At 46.9% G+C, this 21,563-nt stretch overlaps 1 protein-coding gene and 1 non-coding gene across 2 annotated transcripts in view; one reads left to right on the top strand and one right to left on the bottom strand.

Moving 5' to 3' along the window:
• The window catches only part of ARK2N (arkadia (RNF111) N-terminal like PKA signaling regulator 2N), a 196,356-nt gene that overhangs the window by 25,538 nt on the left and 149,255 nt on the right, over positions 1–21,563 (top strand). The gene's annotated exons all lie outside the window — the stretch shown is intronic.
• On the bottom strand, positions 14,868–14,935 carry TRNAM-CAU (transfer RNA methionine (anticodon CAU)). Its single transcript has one exon. It is a non-coding gene; the product is annotated as a tRNA-Met (tRNA).

Below are 21,563 nucleotides of genomic sequence, written 5' to 3'. Positions count from 1 at the left end.
CTCCCCAGCCAGGGGAAGGTGTTCAGAAATCCCACGGGGGTTGGGGAGAGTGTGGGTCCTCAAAAGAGGGAGCGCTTCTGCCCCTGCTGATGGACCTCCTGATGGCACCTGGAGAGCCGGTTTGGTGTGGAGAACCAGTTTGGTGTAGTGGTTAAGTGTGCGGACTCTTATCTGGGAGAACCGGGTTTGATTCCCCACTCCTCCACTTGCACCTGCTGAATGGCCTTGGGTCTGCCATAGCTCTGGTGCTTGGGGAGCAACAGTGGGAAGCATTCTGGAGTTCTGGCCCTGCTGGTGGACCTCCTGATGGCACCTGGGTTTTAGCAACGTGTGACACCAAGTGTTGGACTGGATGGGCTGCTGACCTGATATATAGCTTCCCCTGCGTTCTTAATCAACCGTTTCTGGGATATAGTTATGCCAGACATCAGTCATCATTAACTTGGAACATAGCAAGTTGTATCATGTAGACTAGGCACCTCATGGGTAAGAGATCAGTTGATTGCGTTCTGGTTTTTCCAAACAGCCCAAGTTTTGATAACAAACGGAATAACTAGAAATTGCACTGAAAGGACCTTGACTTTGATTTGCTATGGACTTTGGATTGTTTCTACTGTGCTACGTGATCTGCGCTTGCTGCTGGCATTTTTGAGCTGTGAGACACTGGAATTATAATATTAGGCAGTAATTGTTTCGCGCCGGTGGAATGTCAGTAGAGACTTCACATTTCTCTGTTTCATCAGTGTCCATCTCGTTATTCAGGTTAGTCCAGAATTCATCCTCAGTCCCGGTGTTATGGCCACTGTGGGCAAAGCCCGGCTTTAAAGGTAGGCCCGGCTTTTAAGAGCCAGTTTGGTGGTAGTGGTTAAGTGTACGGACTCTTATCTGGGAGAACCGGGTTTGATTCCCCCCTCCTCCACTTGCACCTGCTGGAATGGCCTTGGGTCAGCCATAGCTCTGGCAGAGGTTGTCCTTGAAAGGGCAGCTGCTGTGAGAGCCCTCTCAGCCCCACCCACCTCACAGGGTGTCTGTTGTGGGGGAGGAAGGGAAAGGAGATTGTGAGCCGCTCTGAGACTCTTCGGAGTGGAGGGCGGGATATAAATCCAATATCTTCATCTACCTCACAGGGTGTCTGTTGTGGGGGAGGAAGGGAAAGGAGATTGTGAGCCGCTCTGAGACTCTTCGGAGTGGAGGGCGGGATATAAATCCAATATCATCATCTTCTTCTTCAGTGCAATTGGTGGGGGGAATGTGGCTTTTGTTCATGCAGGGCAGGGGTGTTGAATTTATTTGTTATGAGGGCCAGATCTGACATAAACGAGACCTTGTCTGGCTGGGCCTTGTGTGTCATAAAATATAATGCCAGGTAGCGGAGATACAAACTTTGTAAAGGACACAGACAAACATGAAATTTTTTTCCAAGCTTCTAATAAAACATGCTTAAAACCTTAGCACTTGTTGGTCTTAAAGGTGCTTTCTTTGTATTTCTCCCATGCGATCCAGCGAACTGCGCAAAGGGAGCTCTGGCCCTTTCCTCCCTTCACCTGGGGACCAGGAGGGGAAGGAGCCTCAGCCAATAGAAGGAAGAGAGGCTCGGCTCAGTAGCTCTGCTGTTCAATTTAGAGAGCTTGGCACAGCAATCTATCCCTCCCCCCCCTCCTTACCAAGGGAGGAGCCTCAGCCAGTGAAGAAAATAGAGGCTTTGCTCTGTAGCTCCTGTGCGATTGAGTAAGGCTGGCAAAGCAAGCTATTGATGCAGAAGGAAGCAAGAGAGAAGGAGACGGAAGCAGATGACAGCCAGTTGCTCGGGGTCTGATAGGAGCCGGGACCTCGCGTTTGACACCCCTGTGAGATGGGAATTAACAGTTCAACATAGGTCAACTCAGTACAACCCCCTCCATTAACTGTTGGAATAATAATAATAAAAAAGGCCACGTCTTTGACATTTTGAGAGGGGGGGAGGGCTGAGCTCTGCTTTCAGTTTAAGTGAAAACGTCTTTCCTTTCTGATGACAGTTGATAAGGGATTAGTGCTGAGTCACAGGGAAAAAAAGCTGTGTTAAAAGCCTCGGGCGTATAATGAAAGAATTAAGCAGTTTGGAGGCACCTTAAAAACACACTCTAGCCTGCCTTGTGGATCACCTGCTGAGTTCATTACGCAACTGCTCCTTGGGGCAGAATCCACCAGGCCCTTTCTGGTCTTTGTGTCCCCCCCCCCGCCCCTCCCCCCCCCCCCCCCCCCCGGCCTTCACAATGAATTTAAATCTGTAATAAATGCAAACTGATGCCCAGCTTTGAGAACTAACCTGGCACTGTGGGTACCGCTTATCAACACATGGCACTTGTTCATGGATTAGGACAAACAGTGCCGAAACGGTTTCATTTGAACTTTCTGGTCTTTAATTGGTTGGAAAGTAAAGAGTTCACCTTATTAGCAGTAATAAAGTTAAATATGTGAAATATGTGAACAAATTTAAATATGTCAAAGTTAAATATGTGAACAAATTTTACTGTATGAATCGCCTTTTAAAAACAAACAAACAAAACAAAAACAAAGGCAGGGGTTTTTATAAGGCCGTATAGAAAGAAGCCACAGTGTTGAAAATATGCGCATGTGATATGTATGTTGATCACTTCTGGTATATAGTTTCACTCCGTGTGAGTGTCTGCTACAGGTTCCTGTAACGTTTTTGCACTTTCTTGAGAGCACTTATATGTGAACAGTTTGGTGTAGTGGTTAAGTCTGTGGATTCTTATCTGGAGACTGGGTTTGATTCCCCACTTCTCCACTGCAGCTGCTGGAATGGCCTTGGATCAGCCTTAGCTCTCACAGAGTCGTCCTTGAAAGGGCAGCTTCTGGGGAGAGCTCTCTCAGCCCACACCACCTCACAGGGTGTCTGTTGTGGGGGAGGAAGGCAAAGGAGATTGTGAGCTGCTCTGAGGCTCTGAAATTTGGAGTGGGAGGGCAGGATATAAATCCAATATCAGCTTAGAATAATAGAACCACAGAGTTGGAAGGGAACTCCAGGGTCATCTAGTCCAATCCCCTGCACAATGCAGGAAACTCACAAAATACTTCCCCTAAATTCACAGGATCTTCATTACTGTCAGATGGCCATCTAGCCTCTATTTAAAAACCTCCAAGGAAGGAGGGTCTTCTTCCTCTTCCTCCTCTTCCTTCTTCTTTCTCCCTCCTTTTCCTCCTCCTTCCTTCTTCTTTCTTCCTTTTCCTTCTTCTTCTTCCTCTTCCAACTCTTCCTTCGTCTTTCTTTCTTCCTTCTCCTTTTTTCTTTTTCCTCCTCTGGTAGAGGCTGTTCTTGAAAGGGTAGCTGCTGTGAGAGCCCTCTCAGCCCCACCCACCTCACAGGGTGTCTCTTCCTCTTCTTCTTCTTCTTCTTCTTCTTCTTCTTCTTCTTCTTCTTCTTCTTCTTCTTCTTCTTCTTCTTCTTCTTCTTCTTCTTCTTCTTCTTCTTCTTCTTCTTCTTCTTCTTCTTCTTCTTCTTCTTCTTCGTAGTGTTCTGAAGTGATGTGTTTTATGCTCTCCCCTTGCTTTCCTTAGCATTTCTTACTTATCCGACATGTATCCCGTATCCAACATGTATCCTGTCCCCAACCTTTTTGGCACCAGGGACCAGTTTTGTGGAAGACAATTTTTCCATGGACTGGGGTGGGTGGGATGGTTTTGGAATGATACAACTGTGCGCTTTATTTCTATTAGTTTGGTGTGGTGGTTAAGTGTGCGGACTCTTATCTGGGAGAACTGGGTTTGATTCCCCACTCCTCCACTTGCAGCTGCTGGAATGGCCTTGGGTCAGCTGTAGCTCTCTTATCTGGGAGAACCGGGTTTGATTCCCCACTCTTCCACTTGCAGCTGCTGGAATGGCCCTGGGTCAGCCATAGCGCTCTGATTTGGGAGAACCGGGTTTGATTCCCCACTCCTCCACTTGCAGCTGCTGGAATGGCCTTGGGTCAGCCATAGCTCTCACAGAATCGTCCTTTAAAGGGCAGCTTCTGGGGAGAGCTTTCTCAGCCACACCCACCTCACAGGGTGTCTGTTGTGGGGGAGGAAGGCAAAGGAGATTGTGAGCTTCTCTGAGGCTCTGAAATTTGGAGTGGAGGGCAGGATATAAATCCAGTGTCGCCTTAGAATAATCGAATCACAGAGTTGGAAGGGAATTCCAGGGTCATCTAGTTCAACCTCCTGCACAATGCAGGAAACTCACAAACACCTCCCCCTAAATTCACAGGATCTTCATTGCTGTCAGATGGCCATCCAGCCTCTATTTAAAAACCTCCAAGGAAGGTCATTGTCTTCTTCCTCTTCCTTCTTCCTCCTCCTCCTCCTTCTTCTTCTTCCTCTTCCAACTCTTCCTTCTTCCTTCTCCTTTTTTCTTTTTTTTTTCTTTTTCCTCCTACATCGTAATGTATAATGAAATAATTACACAACTCACGGCCCGGTTGCTAACAGGCCACGGACCAGTACCAGTACACGGCCAGAAGGTTGGGGATCCCTGCTTTAGGGTACAGCTACCATCCAGTCATAGCACTCTTCAGTCACCCAGCCAGCCTCCCCGTTCCTTAAAGACCTACATTTCAGCCCACAGCAACACACATAACGCCCCGCATTGGAATTACAGCACAGTAATAAAGCGCAGAAACACAATATTTACTTAGCAAAACATCCCCAGCCGCCTTTTGTTTTCTGGCCTCTTTTCCACCATGGGTTTTAGAAGCCGTTATTTTAACTGAAAATGAAAGAAAAATTGTAACTGTTTCTATTTAACCCAAAACTCTAAGCAGAATGGGAGTATTTCGTTGTCAGTAGGTGTGCTAACTATGTAGCTTGCAAAAAAATGGAGCACCTGAGTGGATTTCTATTTGTTTGTTGTTAAGCCCGTCAGGGGAGGGCGGGATATAAATCTGATTAAATAAATAAATTGGTGTACAAAAATAGCTGTCCTGATCACTCGATAAAAATGTTAACTTTCATTCTTGTGAACGAATGAGTATCACAAAAATGTGCAAGTGTTTTTTCCTAACTAAAATCTTGTCCCAGGGGTTCTTGTCTCCCCCAAGGCATATTGCAGTTGTCTGCGGTGTCTTTACCATAAACTGACAAGAACCATCTACCTGTTTTACGATAGAGTGTAATAGAAAAGCTTTTCAGTCATCAGAATTTTCATAAGAACATTCCAACAGAGAGGGATAATTCCTCGCTGCCATTCACTAGGATTTAAGTTTGTTGATACAGTCTTAATTGCAAACTGTAAAATATGCACAAAGGATTAGTCTCGAAAGGTATCGCCCTGAAGCAGAAGCCTGCGTGACAGATTTCCCCCGCCCCCTTTGAAGTCAACGGGTTAGGTAGCGTATAGCTAGGATGTGAAAGCTGCCTGTAAGCTTGGAGAAGGGACATGTCATCTTTCAGTGGCTTCTCTCGTACCTTTCAAGCAGCACCGTTTCTGAAATTTTTGATGGCATTTTGACTCTGTCAGGACTTCCTTTTTTGCAACACCCATCTCACCTTCTGACTGGGGCTAGAAGGCCTCAGGGATCTCCATTCCTACTTACAGTAACAGAAGTAAGTGTCCAGATCACGTGAAGTGTTGTTATTGCCTTACTCTTCTCTGGTAAGACTTCACCTGGAGTATTGGGTTCAGTTCGGGGCACCACATTTTAAGAAGGATCTAGACAAGCTGGAACGGGTCCAGAGGAGGGCGACGAAGATGGTGAGGGCTCTGGAGACCAAGTCCTATGAAGAAAGGTTGAGGGAGCTGGGCATGTTTAGCCTGGAGAGGAGGCTGCTGAGAGGTGATATGATCACCATCTTCAAGTACTTGAAAGGCTGTCACATCGAGGGTGGTGCGGAATTGTTTTCTGTGGCCCCAGAAGGTAGGACCAGAACCAATGGGTTGAAATTAAATCAGAAGAGTTTCCGGCTCAACATTAGGAAGAACTTCTTGACAGTTAGAGCGGTTCCTCAGTGGAACAGGCTTCCTTGGGAGGTGGTGGGCTCTCCTTCTTTGGAGGTTTTGAAACAGAGGCTAGATGACCATCTGACAGCAATGCTGATCCTGTGAATTTGGGGGGAGGTATTTGTGAGTTTCCTGCATTGTGCAGGGGGGTTGGACTAGATGACCCTGGAGATCCCTTCTATATCTGACAAAGGAAACACTGACTCTCAGAAGCTGATACCCTGGAAATCTTGTTGGTCTTTAAGGTGCTCCTGGACTTGAATCTCGTTCAAATACTGTCACTACTGTAAATCTCCACACCTCATTCAAAAGGCTTTAGAAATATGAATAGTTTTAACTGCCAACTCTAGACGCTAAAACCGGAGATGTTGCAACATTAGCCTAGCAGAATTCCTAAGCCCGATGCAATACAGGAAATGCTTTATTCCATAGTAGCTGTACCAAAGGGTGGAAAGAGCCCTGGCTAGTGAGTCTTTGTGCAGTTCAGCTTGTACTGCCTTTCCAACCATATACTGAAGTGCCCCAGTTACTTAAGGGCTGCTCATGTAGTGTAGCATCCACACTGCCACAGGAGGTGGCGGCGGCTGCTAGCATAGCCAGCTTCAAGAGAGGATTGGAGAAACATCTAGAGCAGAGGTCCATCAGTGGCTATTAACCACAGCGTATTGTTGGAACTTTCTGTCTGGGGCAGTGATTCTCTGTATTCTTGGTGCAACACTGGGGGCAACAGTGGGAGGGCTTCTAGTGTCCTGGCCCCACTGATGGACCTCCAGATGGCACCTGGGTTTTTGGCCACTTTATAACACAGAGTGTTGGACTGGATGGGCCATTGGCCAGATCCGACATGGCTTCTCTTATGTTCTTATGTCCTGGTTCCACTCGTGGACCTCCTGATGGTACCTGGTTTTTTGGCCACTGTGTGACACAGAGTGTTGAACTGGATGGGCCATTGGCCTGATCCAACATGGCTTCTCTTATGTTCTTACAAGTACCAGACATGTTGCAAGGTGAATGTGATTGAGCCATAGCTTTGGCCTCTTGTGTTACAGCACACTCCAAGTTGACACACAAACAAAATGAGGGGCTGTATGGGCTTGCGTTGAATAAGGTGTGGAGATTTAAAGGCCCAAGCTCTCCCCTATGTGATCTTCTAGCAGCAGCTGTGGGGGAAGAAGGATATTCCCATTCTGTGAATGGAATCTCTTCTGTTTGTGAGAATCTCTGTTCAATCCAAATCTACAATTTTTTCAAAGATTTCAGGTTTTCACGGCTGGTAACATCATTAGGGTTTGTAGAATATTTCGGGATTGAGTGCCGTGTTCTACTGGAGAAAGTTTTCCTTCCAGATGTTTCATTCTCAGCTGCGGAGAACATCCTCAGTGGCGTTGCAGCCGGAGCAGGCGCTCAGACCTTCTTGGCTGCTGTGCATTGAGTGGGGCCAGGGCTGCTGGAGAGCTGCTATTTCTAGACTGGAGGGGGTGTGATGAAAGGGCAGTTGGTTTGTGGATGTGCCCATTGTTTGGTGGGGCTTCCTGGAAGGGTAGTGGTAAGGAAACTGGCTACAATTTTTTGTCCTAAGGTATGTCCCTGCACACATATTCTGAATCTTGTCTGCCGTTTTGTTCATTCACTCAGTTTTTAGAGTGATCCTTTGGGAGTTTGCTTTGAATGTACCATTCTGAATAACGTAGTAAGGCCAGAAAGTTGTCTGTCTTACTGCTCAGAGAGCCAGTTTGTTGTAGTGGTTAAGTGTGCGGACTCTTATCTGCGAGAACCGGGTTTAATTCCCCACTCCTCCACTTGCACCTGCCGGAATGGCCTTAGGTCAGCCATAGCTCTCACAGAGCTGTCCTTGAAAGGGCAGCTGCTGTGGGAGCCCTCTCAGCTCCATGTATCTCACAGGGTGTCTGTTGTGGGGGGAGAAGATATAGGAGATTGTAAGCCCCTCTGAGTCTCTGATACAGAGAAAGGTGGGGTATAAATCTGAAGTCTTCTTCATTATCTTCTCCATCGTCATCATCTTCATCTTCTTCTTCGTCTTCTCACCCCAACTCCATGATTAGTTAAATGGAACCTCTCTTGGTATGTGTGCTGTTTGCTTCCATCCATTGTAAAAACCGCTTGGTTAGTTTTGCCCTCTGAGGAGGGAAGATGGAGTGATATAGCCCAACCTCACCAGATCTCAGAAGCTAAGCAAGGTCCGTACTTGTAAGGGAGACCTACAGGGAAGACTCTGCAGGGGAAGGCAATGGCAGACCACCTCTGTTTCTCGACTTGTCTAGAAAGCGTCTTGCTGGGGTCACCATAGGTAAGCAGCAACCGGATGGCTCTTTACACACCCGGTTTTGACCTCGACTGCTTTTTCTGCAGTCAGTTACTGATGTGTAAGAGGACCTGTCCATATTTGCTGAGTTAATGTGAACACATTCAAGAGTTAAGTTGAACACATTAACTTGAACACTTGGCCCCACTGATGGACCTCCTGATGGCGCCTGGTTTTTTGTCCACTGTGTGACACAGAGTGTTGGACTGGATGCTCCGTTGGCCTGATCCAACATGGCTTCTCTTATGTGCTTATGTGACACAGAGTGTTGGCCTGGATGGGCCATTGGCCTGATCCAACATGGCTTCTCTTATGTTCTTATGTGACACAGAGTGTTGGACTGGATGGGGCATTGGCCTGATCCAACATGGCGTCTCTTATATTCTTAAGTGACACAGAATGTTGGACTGGATGGGCCACTGGGCTCATCCAACATGGCTTCTCTTATGTGACACAGAGTGTTGGACTGGAAGGGCCATTGGCCTGATCCAGCATGGCTTCTCTTATATTCTTATGTGACACGGAGTGTTGGACTGGAAGGGCCATTGGCCTGATCCAGCATGGCTTCTCTTATATTCTTATGTGACACGGAGTGTTGGACTGGAAGGGCCATTGGCCTGATCCAGCATGGCTTCTCTTATATTCTTATGTGACACAGAGTGTTGGACTGGAAGGGCCATTGGCCTAATCCAACATGGCTTCTCTTATGTTCTTATGTGACACAGAGTGTTGGACTGGAAGGGCCATTGGCCTGATCCAGCATGGCTTCTCTTATATTCTTATGTGACACGGAGTGTTGGACTGGATGGGCCACTGGAGAGCCAGTTTGGTATAGTGGTTAAGTGTGTGGACTCTTCTCTGGGAAAACCAGGTTTGATTCCCCACTCCTCCACTTGCACCTGCTAGCATGGCCTTGGGTCAGCCATAGCTCTAGCAGAGGTTGTCCTTGAAAGGGCAGCTGCTGTGAGAGCCCTCTCCAGCCCCACCCACCTCACAGGGTGTCTGTTGCGGGGGAGGAAGGTAAAGGAGATTGTGAGCCGCTCTGAGACTCTTCGGAGTGGAGGGCGGGATATAAATCCAATATCTTCTTCTTCTTATCCAACATGGCTTTTCTTATGTTCTTACGTGACACAGAGTGTTGGACTGGATGGGCCATTGGCCTGATTCAGCATGGCTTCTCTTATGTTCTTCAATCAGTTACTGATGTGTAAGAGGACCTGTCCATATTTGCTAAGTTAATGTGAACACATTCAAGAGTTAAGTTGAACACATTAACTTGAACATTTGGCCCAGCTGATGGACCTCCTGATGGCACCTGGTTTTTTGACCACTGTGTGACACAGAGTTTTGGACTGGATGGGCCATTGGCCTGATCCAACATGGCTTCTCTTATGTTCTTATGTGACTCAGAGTGTTGGACTGGATGGGCCATTGGCCTGATCCAACATGGCGTCTCTTATATTCTTATGTGACACAAAGTGTTGGACTGGATGGGCCACTGGGCTGATCCAACATGGCTTCACTTATGTTCTTATGTGACACAGAGTGTTGGACTGGATGGGCCATTGGCCTGATCCAGCATGGCTTCTCTTATGTTCTTATGTGACACAGAGTGTTAGACTGGAAGGGCCATTGGCCTGATCCAACATGGCTGTTCTTATGTGACATAGAGTGTTGGACTGGAAGGGCCATTGTTCTCATCCAACATGGCTTCTCTTATGTTCTTATGTGACACAGAGTGTTGGACTGGATGGGCCACTGGGCTGATCCAACATGGCTTCTCTTATGTTCTTCAATCAGTTACTGATGTGTAAGAGGACCTGTCCATATTTGCTAAGTTAATGTGAACACATTCAAGAGTTAAGTTGAACACATTAACTTGAACATTTGGCCCCACTGATGGACCTCCTGATGGCGCCTGGTTTTTTGGCCACTGTGTGACACAGAGTGTTGGATTGGATGGGCCGTTGGCCTGATCTAACATGGTTTCTCTTATATTCTTATGTGACACAGAGTGTTGGACTGGATGGGCCACTGGGCTGATCCAACATGGCTTCTCTTATGTTCTTATGTGACATACATATGAACATATATGAACATATGAAGCTGCCTTATACTGAATCAGACCCTTGGTCCATCAAAGTCAGTATTGTCTTCTCAGACCGGCAGCAGCTCTCCAGGGTCTCAAGCTGAGGTTTTGCACACCTGTTTGCCTGGACCCTTTTTTGGAGATGCCAGGGATTGAACCTGGGACCTTCTGCTTCCCAAGCAGATGCTCTACCACTGAGCCACTGTCCCTCCCCTTTGGCCCCACTGATGGACCTCCTGATGGCGCCTGGTTTTTTGGCCACTGTGTGACACAGAGTTTTGGACTGGATGGGCCATTGGCCTGATCCAACATGGCTTCTCTTATGTTCTTATGTGACACAGAGTGTTGGACTGGATGGGCCATTGGCCTGATCCAACATGGCGTCTCTTATATTCTTATGTGACACAGAGTGTTGGACTGGATGAGCCACTGGGCTGATCCAACATGGCTTCTCTTATGTTCTTATGTGATACAGAGTGTTAGACTGGAAGGGCCATTGGCCTGATCCAACATGGCTGTTCTTATGTGATATAGAGTGTTGGACTGGAAGGGCCATTGGCCTGATCCAACATGGCTTCTCTTATGTTCTTATGTGACACAGAGTGTTGGACTGGAAGGGCCATTGGCCTGATCCAACATGGCTTCTCTTATGTTCTTATTCACAAGAGATTTAGTTAAAAGCTTTAAAAAAAAAAGGTTGAATTTACTGGCTCACCTCTATCTACCTCCTGGTTTTTAGTCAGAGAAGGTTGATGCGACTGGACTTGCCATTGATTAACGATGCTGATTAGCTTTCGGAAAGGCTCGTTTATACTTTAATCTTCTTCCAAGGTCTACCTGGGGCAGACGTTAGCCTAATAGGTGCAATTATCTAGTAAGGAGGTTGATTTCAATGTCTAATTTTAAAAAATCAAGTTTCACGTCTTAAGGACTCTGGTGAATTCCACTTGGCCCCTATTACTTGTTTCTTAATTAGTTCTAGAACTTCGCCTCTGTTTGACACAACTCCTCCAATGCTGTACACAAAAACGATGGTTGAGGTGTTGGGTATTTTGGGCGTCTTCCACTGTAAAGACCAGCACGAAGAATTTGTGTAGCCTCATTTGGGAGTGAGACATGCAGTGGATTGAGTCCATAAGCGAGTAATGGATGAGAATAGATCCAAGTGGGCAGTCGTGTTGGCCTGAAACAGTTGAACAAAGCAGGAGTCAAGTTTCACCTTTAAGAACAACTACGTTTTATTCAGAACATAAGCTTTTGTGTGCAAAAAAAACACACGTCTTCAGACGAGGGGATCAGGTAAAGCCGCTATACCTGATCCCCTCGTCTGAAGAAGTGCGTTTTTAGCACACGAAAGCTTACGTTCTGAATAAAAGTTGGTCTTAAAAGTGCAACTTGACTCTTGCCTTGTTTAACGGATGAGAAAGCATCAAAGGTGTGTCTTGAAGACCTAAATAAAAGTCTTAGCTTTTCCCCTGCGTAGTTAACAGCATGCGTTAAGGCATTTTTAGTAGCCTGTGTTGTTTCAGACTGACTTGGCAATAACATGTGTTAGGAGGTTGCGCACCGTTTGCATTTTTCAGTTTCCACTTTAACTTTTATTTGAACGCCTTTGCACTTTCCAGGAACGTACAGGATGTTCTACAGACGGTAACGAACGTATTTCCCCTCCTTAGAACTGGCTTGGTACTGTCGGCTGAGCACTAAATAGAAACTGTCTGTTTTCTTAACCCTCATTTGTTTATGCAAAGCCTGTTGAGACCGTGCTCTAATTGCGTCCTTTCATCTCCTGTTTCACTTCTCATTCTAGCTGGACATAGTAGAGCATGTTACCTCTAGGTTGGCTGCTGGGGCTAATTTATTGATTGTCTGGTCAGCTGCCAAAGTAATTTCCCAGAGCCTCAGGCAGAACGGAGAGCCGGCTTCCCTTCTCACCCTAACTCCAACCCTGAACTTAGCTTTTATATATCTAAGTTTGGCTTTTAAAAGATGGCAGCTTAAATGTCCTAGGCCGGAGTGTCAAACATGCAGCCCGGGGGCCAAATCAGGCTCCCAGAGAGCTCCTGTCAGGCCCCCGAGCAACTGGCTGTTGTCTGCTTCCTTCTCCCTCTCTCTTGCTTCCTTCTGCATCGCAGCTTGCTTTGCAAGGTTTGCTCAATCGCACAGTAGAGCTACAGAGCAAACCTCAATTTTCTTCATTGAAGTGAAGCCCCTGTTTTCTCCACTGGCTGAGGCTCCTCCCTTGGGGAGGAAGGGGGGAAGGAATAGCTTGCTTTTCCAGGCTCTCTCAATCACACAGCAGAGCTACTGAGCCAAGCCTGTCTTCCTTCTGTAGTTTGAGGCTCCCCTCCTCCTGGTCCCCTGGGGAAGGAAGGAAAGAGCCACCGCTTCCTTTGTCCAGTTCCCGGGATCACACAGAAGAAATACAAAGAAACCACCTTTAAGATTAATGAGTGCTAATGTTTTAAGCGTATTGTATTTTAATTTTTTTAAAAATCTTTAATTGTGTTTTGTCTGTCCTTTATAAAGTTTATATCTCCGCTACCTGGCATTACATTTTATGCTGCTCATGGCCCGGCCCGACAAGGTCACATTTATTTTGGATCTGGCCCTCATAACAAATGAGTTCGACATCCCTGTCTAGGCTGTGTGGAAAACTACAGATTTAGGTCAAACAGACAGCATCATGAGTAGAGTAAAGTGATCTGTTGCTTATGGAGGTGATACCCCTGGTGTTTTTCCAAAGCATGGTCTTAAAACAACTTATAGACCAGGGGTGGCCCAACTTGCCTAATGTAAGAGCCACATAGAATAAACATCAAATGTTTGAGAGAAGAAGAAGAAGAAGAAGAAGAAGATGATATTGGATTTATATCCCGCCCTCCACTCCGAAGAGTCTCAGAGCGGCTCACAATCTCCTTTACCTTCCTCCCCCACAACAGTCACCCTGTGAGGTGGGTGGGGCTGGAGAGGGCTCTCACAGCAGCTGCCCTTTCAAGGACAACCTCTGCCAGAGGTATGGCTGACCCAAAGCCATGCTAGCAGGTGCAAGTGGAGGAGTGGGGAATCAAACCCGGTTCTCCCAGATAAGAGTCCGCACACTTAACCACTACACCAAACTGGCTCTCCATAAGACTTGGCTACAATGTAAAGTACATTTGAACATACAAATGAAGCTGCCTTATACTGAATCAGACCCTTTGTCCATCAAAGTCAGTATTGTCTTCTCAGACTGGCAGCGGCTCTCCAGGGTCTCAAGCTGAGGTTTTTTCACGCCTATTTGCCTGGACCCTTTTTTGGAGATGCCAGGGATTGAACCTGGGACCTTCTGCTTCCCAAGCAGATGCTCTACCACTGAGCCACCGTCCCTGTAGTGAGTCTACAGCTTGTATAACAGTATGATTTTGAGGGGACAGCACATTTACACTGTTATACAAGCTGTAGACTCACTGCTTTACATTGCAGCCAAGTGTCATTTCTTCAGTGTTGTCACATGAAAAGATATACTTAAATATTTACAAAATGTGAGGCGGTGTACTCACTTCTGTGACATACTGTATGCATTTTACAATATGACCGTACTAGAAGGAGACTTAAAAAAAAAAAAAAAAGCTGGGAATAACAGTTCCCATAAGATCAGTATAGGAAAAGGTTAGGAAATTGTTTTTTGGCACCAGCTGGAGAAGGAAACTCCCATGCGCCATATAAATCACTGACTACTTTTTGCATCATTATGCATCTCTTTGCCTTGACACCAAGGTTAGTAAATACAGTTCCTTACAAGAGCTATGAAACTGAGTGGGAACCCTGCGGCCCACCCTATTTAATTCTGTCCCTCCTTCTAGTGGTTCCCTCAGCTCTTGCACTCTCTTTTCCCAGTCTAGGCTTCTGGGGGACCCCTGTGGTGAAGAAGAGCTTGCAGGCCTGCCTGCTACCCCCTCCTTCCACGCTTCACACACGGCAGAAATAGTCGCCTACCTATGGGTCAGTGCTCAGAGGCTGGCCGAGGTCCCAGCGCTAAGCTTGCTTACTTGAGAGGAAGCCTTCATTAAGTTCCTTCTCAACATCTGGGAGCCACACAATATGTGTGATAGAGCCACATGCGGCTCCTGAGTCGCAGTTTGGCCGCTCCTGTTATAGACCAGCCATTGATCGGACTGAGAGCAAAACGATAATGACTCTGCTGCATTTGGAGGAAAGAGCTTGCGCGGCTTCAGGACAAAGCTTTGTTTCCCCCAGAAGAAGCAAATGGTTGGAGTTAATTTCTTCTCGCCTTATTTTCACCGGTCCTTTCTTTTCTAAACTTTCTACTAAGTTTATCCTCGTGTAGTTGAGGTTGTTCATATGAACATATGAAGCTGCCTTATACTGAATCAGACCCTCAGTCCATCAAAGTCAGTATTGTCTACTCAGACTGGCAGTGGCTCTCCAGGGTCTCAAGCTGAGGTTTTTCACGCCTCTTTTCCTGGACCCTTTTTAGTTGGCGATGCCGGGGATTGAACCTGGGACCTTCTGCTTATGAAGCAGATGCTCTACCACTGAGCCACCCTCTCTCCCTAATGAACATATGAAGCTGCCTTATACTGAATCAGACCCTCGGTCCATCAAAGTCAGTATTGTCTACTCAGACTGGCAGTGGCTCTCCAGGGTCTCAAGCTGAGGTTTTTCACACCTATTTGCCTGGACCCTTTTTAGTTGGAGATGCCGGGGATTGCACCTGGGACCTTCTGCTTACCAAGCAGATGCTCTACCACTGAGCCACCGTCCCTCCCCAGATTCAGATTGGAATCTAAGGTGAGCTGAACAGAGCTGCTCTGCCACTAGTTGAAATGGTATTAAGAACATAGTTTAAGTTTATTCACACCAGAAGCCAGCAAAAACAATACAGATAACGCCAACGCTGGTAAGTTGTGCTGAGAGAACAGAGGTAAAATTGCTACAATCGATTATAACACATATATACATTTTATAATGGGATTAAACATTTTCAAAACCACCAACTAAGAGAGAGAGAGAAAGAAAATGCCTCGTTGTTCCCCTTCAGAGCCACGAATGACTTTCTAGTTCTGGTGGCAAGCCAGCCAGATTGAGCTAATTTGAGTATAACCCTAGGGTTCCTGTCATTCAGAAGATCCTTCAGTCGTTGCATTTTTTGATTAAGAGTGGTCGGCAAGATTGCAAGCAAAGGAAGGATTTCACGGTGACTGCTGTACACCTTGCAGTCATACAGGACGTGCACTAAGGATTCTATCCCATCATTACAGCAGGGGCATATATGATCTTCAAAAGATATTTTGTTGTATCTGCTCTCCAAGACTGCAGAAGGGAGAGTGTCCCACCTCATGAGGGTAAAAATTCTCCTGTACTCGTGATTTTCCAGCTGGTATAAGTATGGCATGGGTGCTTTCTGTTAACCGGTTCTATAAGGGCATGCCATTTTGTGGTAGGATCATTCTGTCTGATATTCTCTGTTTCACCAGCTCTCTGGCTGTTAAGAACATAAGAGAAGCCATGTTGGATCAGCTAGTGGCCCATCCAGTCCAACACTAGGTCACACAGTGGCCAAACCCAAGTGTCATCAGGAAGTCCATCAGCAGGGCCATTGCAGCTTTCCTCCCCAAGTTACTATTACTAGAGGTATTTTCCTGTGTATAATAAACCTTCATGGTGTGTTGGGCAGCATATACCTACAAATTTTGCTGGAATCCCAACAGTACTATTTTAGATCTTGTTGTCGCCAAGAATATTAGAGAGGGAGAAGAAGACTGCAGATTTATAGCCCGCCCTTCTCTCTGAATCAGAGACTCAGAGCGGCTTACAATCTCCTATATCTCCCCCCCCCAAACAGACACCCTGTGAGGTGGGTGGGGCTGAGAGGGCTCTCACAGCAGCTGCCCTTTCAAGGACAACCTCTGCCAGAGCTATGGCTGAGCCAAGGCCATTGTAGCAAGTGGAAGAGTGGGGAATCAAACCCGGTTCTCCCAGATAAGAGTCCGCACACTTAACCACTACACCAAACTGGCTCTGGAGATGGATTAGGGCCAGCTCGCTTATTCTGAAGGGCAGGCCCATTCATAGTTTATCATGTTCCTTCACAACCTCTTAAAAGAATGGCATTTGGACCATTGTGTTACAGCAAAGAGCAAATGTTCTTGAATAAACATAAGAGAAAATAGCTCCAGGTGAACTATTCAGCAGACTCCTGGAAGTACTCTAACTCAGAGCAAATATGGCTATAATAAAGGATCATAAACTAGCAGGAAAATTTTAATCCGAAATCTAGTTTTGAGTCCGTTTCACGATTTGTAAAGAACCAGTGATTAGGAGTATCTCCAGAAAACCTATAAATAGGTGGCTCTCTCATAAGAACATAAGAGAAGCCTTGTTGGATCAGGCCAATGTCCCATCCAGTCCAATGCTCTGTGTCACACAGTGGCCAAAAAACCCCAAGTGCCATCAGGAGGTCCACCAGTGGGGCTAGAAGCCCTCTCACTGTGCCCTCCCCAAGCACCAAGAATACAGAGCATCATTGCCCCACGCAGAGAGTTCCAGCAATATGCTGTGGCTAATAGCCACTGATGGACCTCCGCTCCATATGCTTATCTAATCTCCTCATGAAGCTGGCGATGCTTGCAGCCGCCACCTCCTGCGGCAGTGAATTCCATGTGTTGATCATTCTTTGGATGAAGAAGTACTTGCTTTTATCAGTTCTAACCCGACTGCTCAGCAATTTCATGGAACAAGTTCTCGTATTGTGAGAAAGGGAGAAAAGGACTTTCTCTGCTTTCTCTGTCCCATGTATAATCTTGTAAACCTCTATCATGGCACCCCGCAGTCAGTGTTTCTCCAAGCTGAAGAGCCCCAAGCGTTTTAACCTTTCCTCTGTTCAGGCCATCAACATGCCACCCAGCACAAATTTTGAACCTCGTCTCTTGGGCCGTTGGTTAGCGTGATGGAAGAATCATTTATGAGAATGCTTTTCAAAGCTAGATTTATTAAATATAGCCATATCTTTTGCAACGCCAACCGGTTGACACGGCTGAGCTTCGAGTGCAGATTCTGTCAGCCGTTGCCAGTACTCTCCAAAAAATTTTCTGATTGGCTTCTTCCACTGAGAGTTGCACAAACATTGTGAGAAGAACGCAGAGCTTCACTGACCGTGACTTGGTTCATCATGGTAACATGCCTATCTGTTTGGTGGTTGCTAATGAGATTGTCAGTTGTACGTTCACAATGCAGCCTTTCAAGGTAGCCCACAAATATTGTGTGTGTTAGTTGCCATCGAGTTGCCGCAGACCTAGGGCGACCCGATGAGTTAACGTCAAATTGTTAATAGCCTTCCTCAGATCTTACAGAGTGGGGGCCATGGCTTCCTTCATTGAGTCAGTCCATCTCAGGTTGGGTCTTCTTTTCCTTCTGCCTTCAACTTTTCCTAACGTGGTTGCCTTTTCTGGTGACTCTTAGCTTCTCATAATGTGGCCAAAGCATGATAGTCATTTTAGCTTCTAGGGAGAGTTTAGGTCAGGGATATCGAACTCATTTGTAATGAGGGCTGGATCGGACATAAATGAGGCCATGTCAGGCCGGGCCATGTGTGTACCTATTTAAAATTAGGTAGCAGAGATATAAACTTTTTAAAGGATATAAATGCGACTGGATGGGTGGGTGGATAGGTGGATGGATGAATGGATAGATGGATGGATGGATAGGTAGGTAGGTGGGTAGGTGGGTGGGTGGATGGATGGATAGATAGGTGGGTGGATGGATGGATGGATGGATGGATGGATGGATGGATGGATGGATGGATGGATGGATGGATGGATGGATGGATGGATGGATGGATGGATGGATAGATAGATAGATAGATAGATAGATAGCTATAAACCCTTAACGTAAAACATATTTCATACATTAGCACTTGTTGGTCTTAAAGGGGGTTTCTTTGTATTTCTCCCATGGGATCCACGAACCGGGCAAAGGGACCTCTGGCTCTTTCCCTCCCTCCTCAGAGGACCAGGAGGGGAAAGAGCCTTAACCAATGGAGAAAAATGAGGTTTTGCTCTGTAGCTCTGCTGCGCGATTGAGCAAGCCTTGCAAAACAAGCTGAGATGCAGAAGGAAGCAAGAGAGAGGGAGAAGGAAGCAGATGGCAGCCAGTTGCTCTGGGGGCCTGATAGGAGCCCTCCAGGGGCCTGTTTCGGGCCCTGGGCCACATGTTTGACACCCCCTGGTTTAGGTAGATTTATTCGGTTGACTTGTTTGTCTTTTTGATGGTCTGGGGTAAAAACTCTCCTCGTTAAATATTACTAGTACACAAACTGGTGCTTCACCTGCCAATACATTCTAGGCTTGTGGCATGTTGATGGCCTTAATAAAGGCAAGAGCCCACCTGTCTGCTTGCAGGTTGTCTGGAGATACTCCTGATCACTGGTTCAGATCTTGATGATGACAGTGTAATGTTCAATGGGATATAGTAGAAGACTGAAGACTGCAGATTTATACCCCGCCCATCTTTCTGAATCAGAGACTCAGAGCGGCTCGCAATCTCCTATATCTTCTCCCCCCACAACAGACACCCTGTGAGGTGGGTGGGGCTGAGAGGGCTCTCCCAGCAGCTGCCCTTTCAAGGACAACTCCTGCGAGAGCTATGGCTGACCCAAGGCCACTCTAGCAGGTGAAAGTGGAGGAGTGGGGAATCAAACCCAGTTCTCGCAGATAAGAGTCCACTCACTTAACCACTGTGGCTGACCCAAGGCCATTCCGGCAACTGCAAGTGGAGGAGTGGGGAATCAAACCCGGTTCTCCCAGATAAGAGTCCGCACACTTAACCACTACACCAGGGGTGGCCAACGGTAGCTCTCCAGATGTTTTTTGCCTACAGCTCCCATCAGCCCCAGCCACCATGGGCAATGGCTGGGGCTGATGGGAGTTGTAGGCAAAAAAACATCTGGAGAGCTACCGTTGGCCACCCCTGTACCTACACCAAACTGGCTCTCCTACACCAAACTGGCTCCCAGGATCATGTAGCATGCACGCACCAGACAAGTGCAAGGAGCAACATGCAGTGTGATCATATGTGTCTGTGCGTGCACATTATTCCTATGACTCCTACTTTTTTTACTTCTTTTTTTTTTAACGAGGGAGGGGTAATAGGACAGGTCTCAAAGGCCTTGACTGTCTGAGACCAGCATATCTTCAGGACTGTCTCCCTTGGTATGCCCCCTACCCAACAGTGTTACGCTCCCTAGGTAACAACCTGATGGCATTCCTGGGGCCACCTGGCCTCAACTAAAGCTAGAGCATTTTTGGCAATAGCTCCAACTTTGTGGAATGAACTTCCGAATCAGATCTGGCCCTTGCAGGACCTGCAAAATGGAACTGTGTCACCAGGCTTATGGGTAAGACCAGGGAGTTCCCCTCCCCTCTTTCTCTGGGAATCAGTGATATAGTTAATATATAGGACTTTTTTTGAAGCAGGAACTCCTTTGCATGTTAGGCCACACCCCCTGATGTAGCCAGTCCGCCAAGAGCTTACAGGGCTCTTAGTATAGGGCCAACTGTAAGCTCCAGGAGGATTGGCTACATCAGAAGGGTGTGGCCTAATATGCAAAGGAGGTCCTGCTAGAATTCCTTACAGGGCCTGCTGTAAGCTCCAGGAGATTGGCTACATCAGGGTAGTGTGGCCTAATAGGCAAAGGAGGTCCTGCTGGAATTCCTTACAGGGCTCTTCTCACAGGGCCTGCTGTCAGCTCCAGGAGGATTGGCTACATCAGGGGTGTGTGGCCTAATAGGCAAAGGAGGTCCTGCTAGAATTCCTTACAGGGCTCTTCTCACAGGGCCTGCTGTAAGCTCCAGGAGGATTCGCTGCATCAGGGGTGTGTGGCCTAATATGCAAAGGAGGTCCTGCTAGAATTCCTGACAGGGCTCTTCTCATAGGGCCTGCTGAAAGCTCCAGGAGGATTGGCTACATCAGGGGTGTGTGGCCTAATAGGCAAAGGAGGTCCTGCTAGAATTCCTTACAAGGCTCTTCTCACAGGGCCTACTGTAAGCTCCAGGAGGATTGGCTACATCAGGGGTGTGTGGCCTAATAGGCAAAGGAGGTCCTGCTAGAATTCCTTACAGGGCTCTTCTCACAGGGCCTGCTGTAAGCTCCAGGAGGATTGGCTACATCAGGGGTGTGAGGCCTAATATGCAAAGGAGTTCCTGCTACAAAAACCCTGGTCAACTCTTTGAATTGTCCATTTTGAATTTTAATTGTTTCTAACCTGCTAATTTATGTTGTAATCCGCTCTTGAGCCCACAATTGTGGGGGAGAGTGGAATATAAATCATCAGATAAAGAGGACTAAAGTTGATTTCTGGGGTGGCAGGCCCCCATTCCCCACCCCCTGCCCGCAGGAAATAGTGATTTTCTGTCGGCTGCCACATCCACATGTGCTCACTCTTCCTTCCATCGAGTGGCTATTTGCAGCTCTCGTTCAATGAAGGCAAAGAAACCAGGAAGTATTGTGTTTCTTGGAATGCTCTCACTTGGAATGTAAGTCGCTTGCATTCTAGATGAGAGAGTAACTTGAAGCCGCCTGGTGCCCATTTGCCACAAACTGTCTGTGTAAAACTGCCATCATTCCGTGTTTGTTGTTGTTCAGTCCAACTGTCGAGGCTGATGCTTTGCGACCCCATGAACCAAGTCACGCCAGGCCCTCCTGTCTTCCGCCGTCCTCCGAAGTCCGCTCTAATTTACATTAGTTACATCAGTAACGCTGTCCAGCCATCTCCTCTTTTGCCGTCCCCTTCTTCTTTTGCCTTCTGTCTTTCCCAACATCAGGATCTTCTCCCGGGAGTGCTCCCTTCTCATTGGGTGGCCAAAGTTATTTGAGCTTCAGCCTCAGCATCTCACCTTCCAGGGACCAGTCAGGGTTGATTTCCCTTAGGACCGACTGATTGGATCTTCTGTATTATTAAGGTCGTTTCAAGAAGATTTTATACCTGCTTAACTATAGTTCTTAAACTCCGGTTGTGCGAGCACCGGCAGCCCTTCATGCCCTTTCAGATGGTTCCTAAGAGTACAGTGAAAGAATTTATTTATTATTTATTTATTTTTCATATTTATATCCCGCCCTCCCTGCCGAAGCAGGCTCAGGGCGGCTAACTACATCATATGTCAACAATGCCAGAGAGC

Source organism: Heteronotia binoei, chromosome 4, assembly GCF_032191835.1.
Source record: "Heteronotia binoei isolate CCM8104 ecotype False Entrance Well chromosome 4, APGP_CSIRO_Hbin_v1, whole genome shotgun sequence".
Lineage (NCBI taxonomy): Eukaryota > Metazoa > Chordata > Lepidosauria > Squamata > Gekkonidae > Heteronotia > Heteronotia binoei.
The sequence above is the reverse complement of the archived record's forward strand: the minus strand, read 5'-3'. Positions and strand labels throughout refer to the sequence as shown.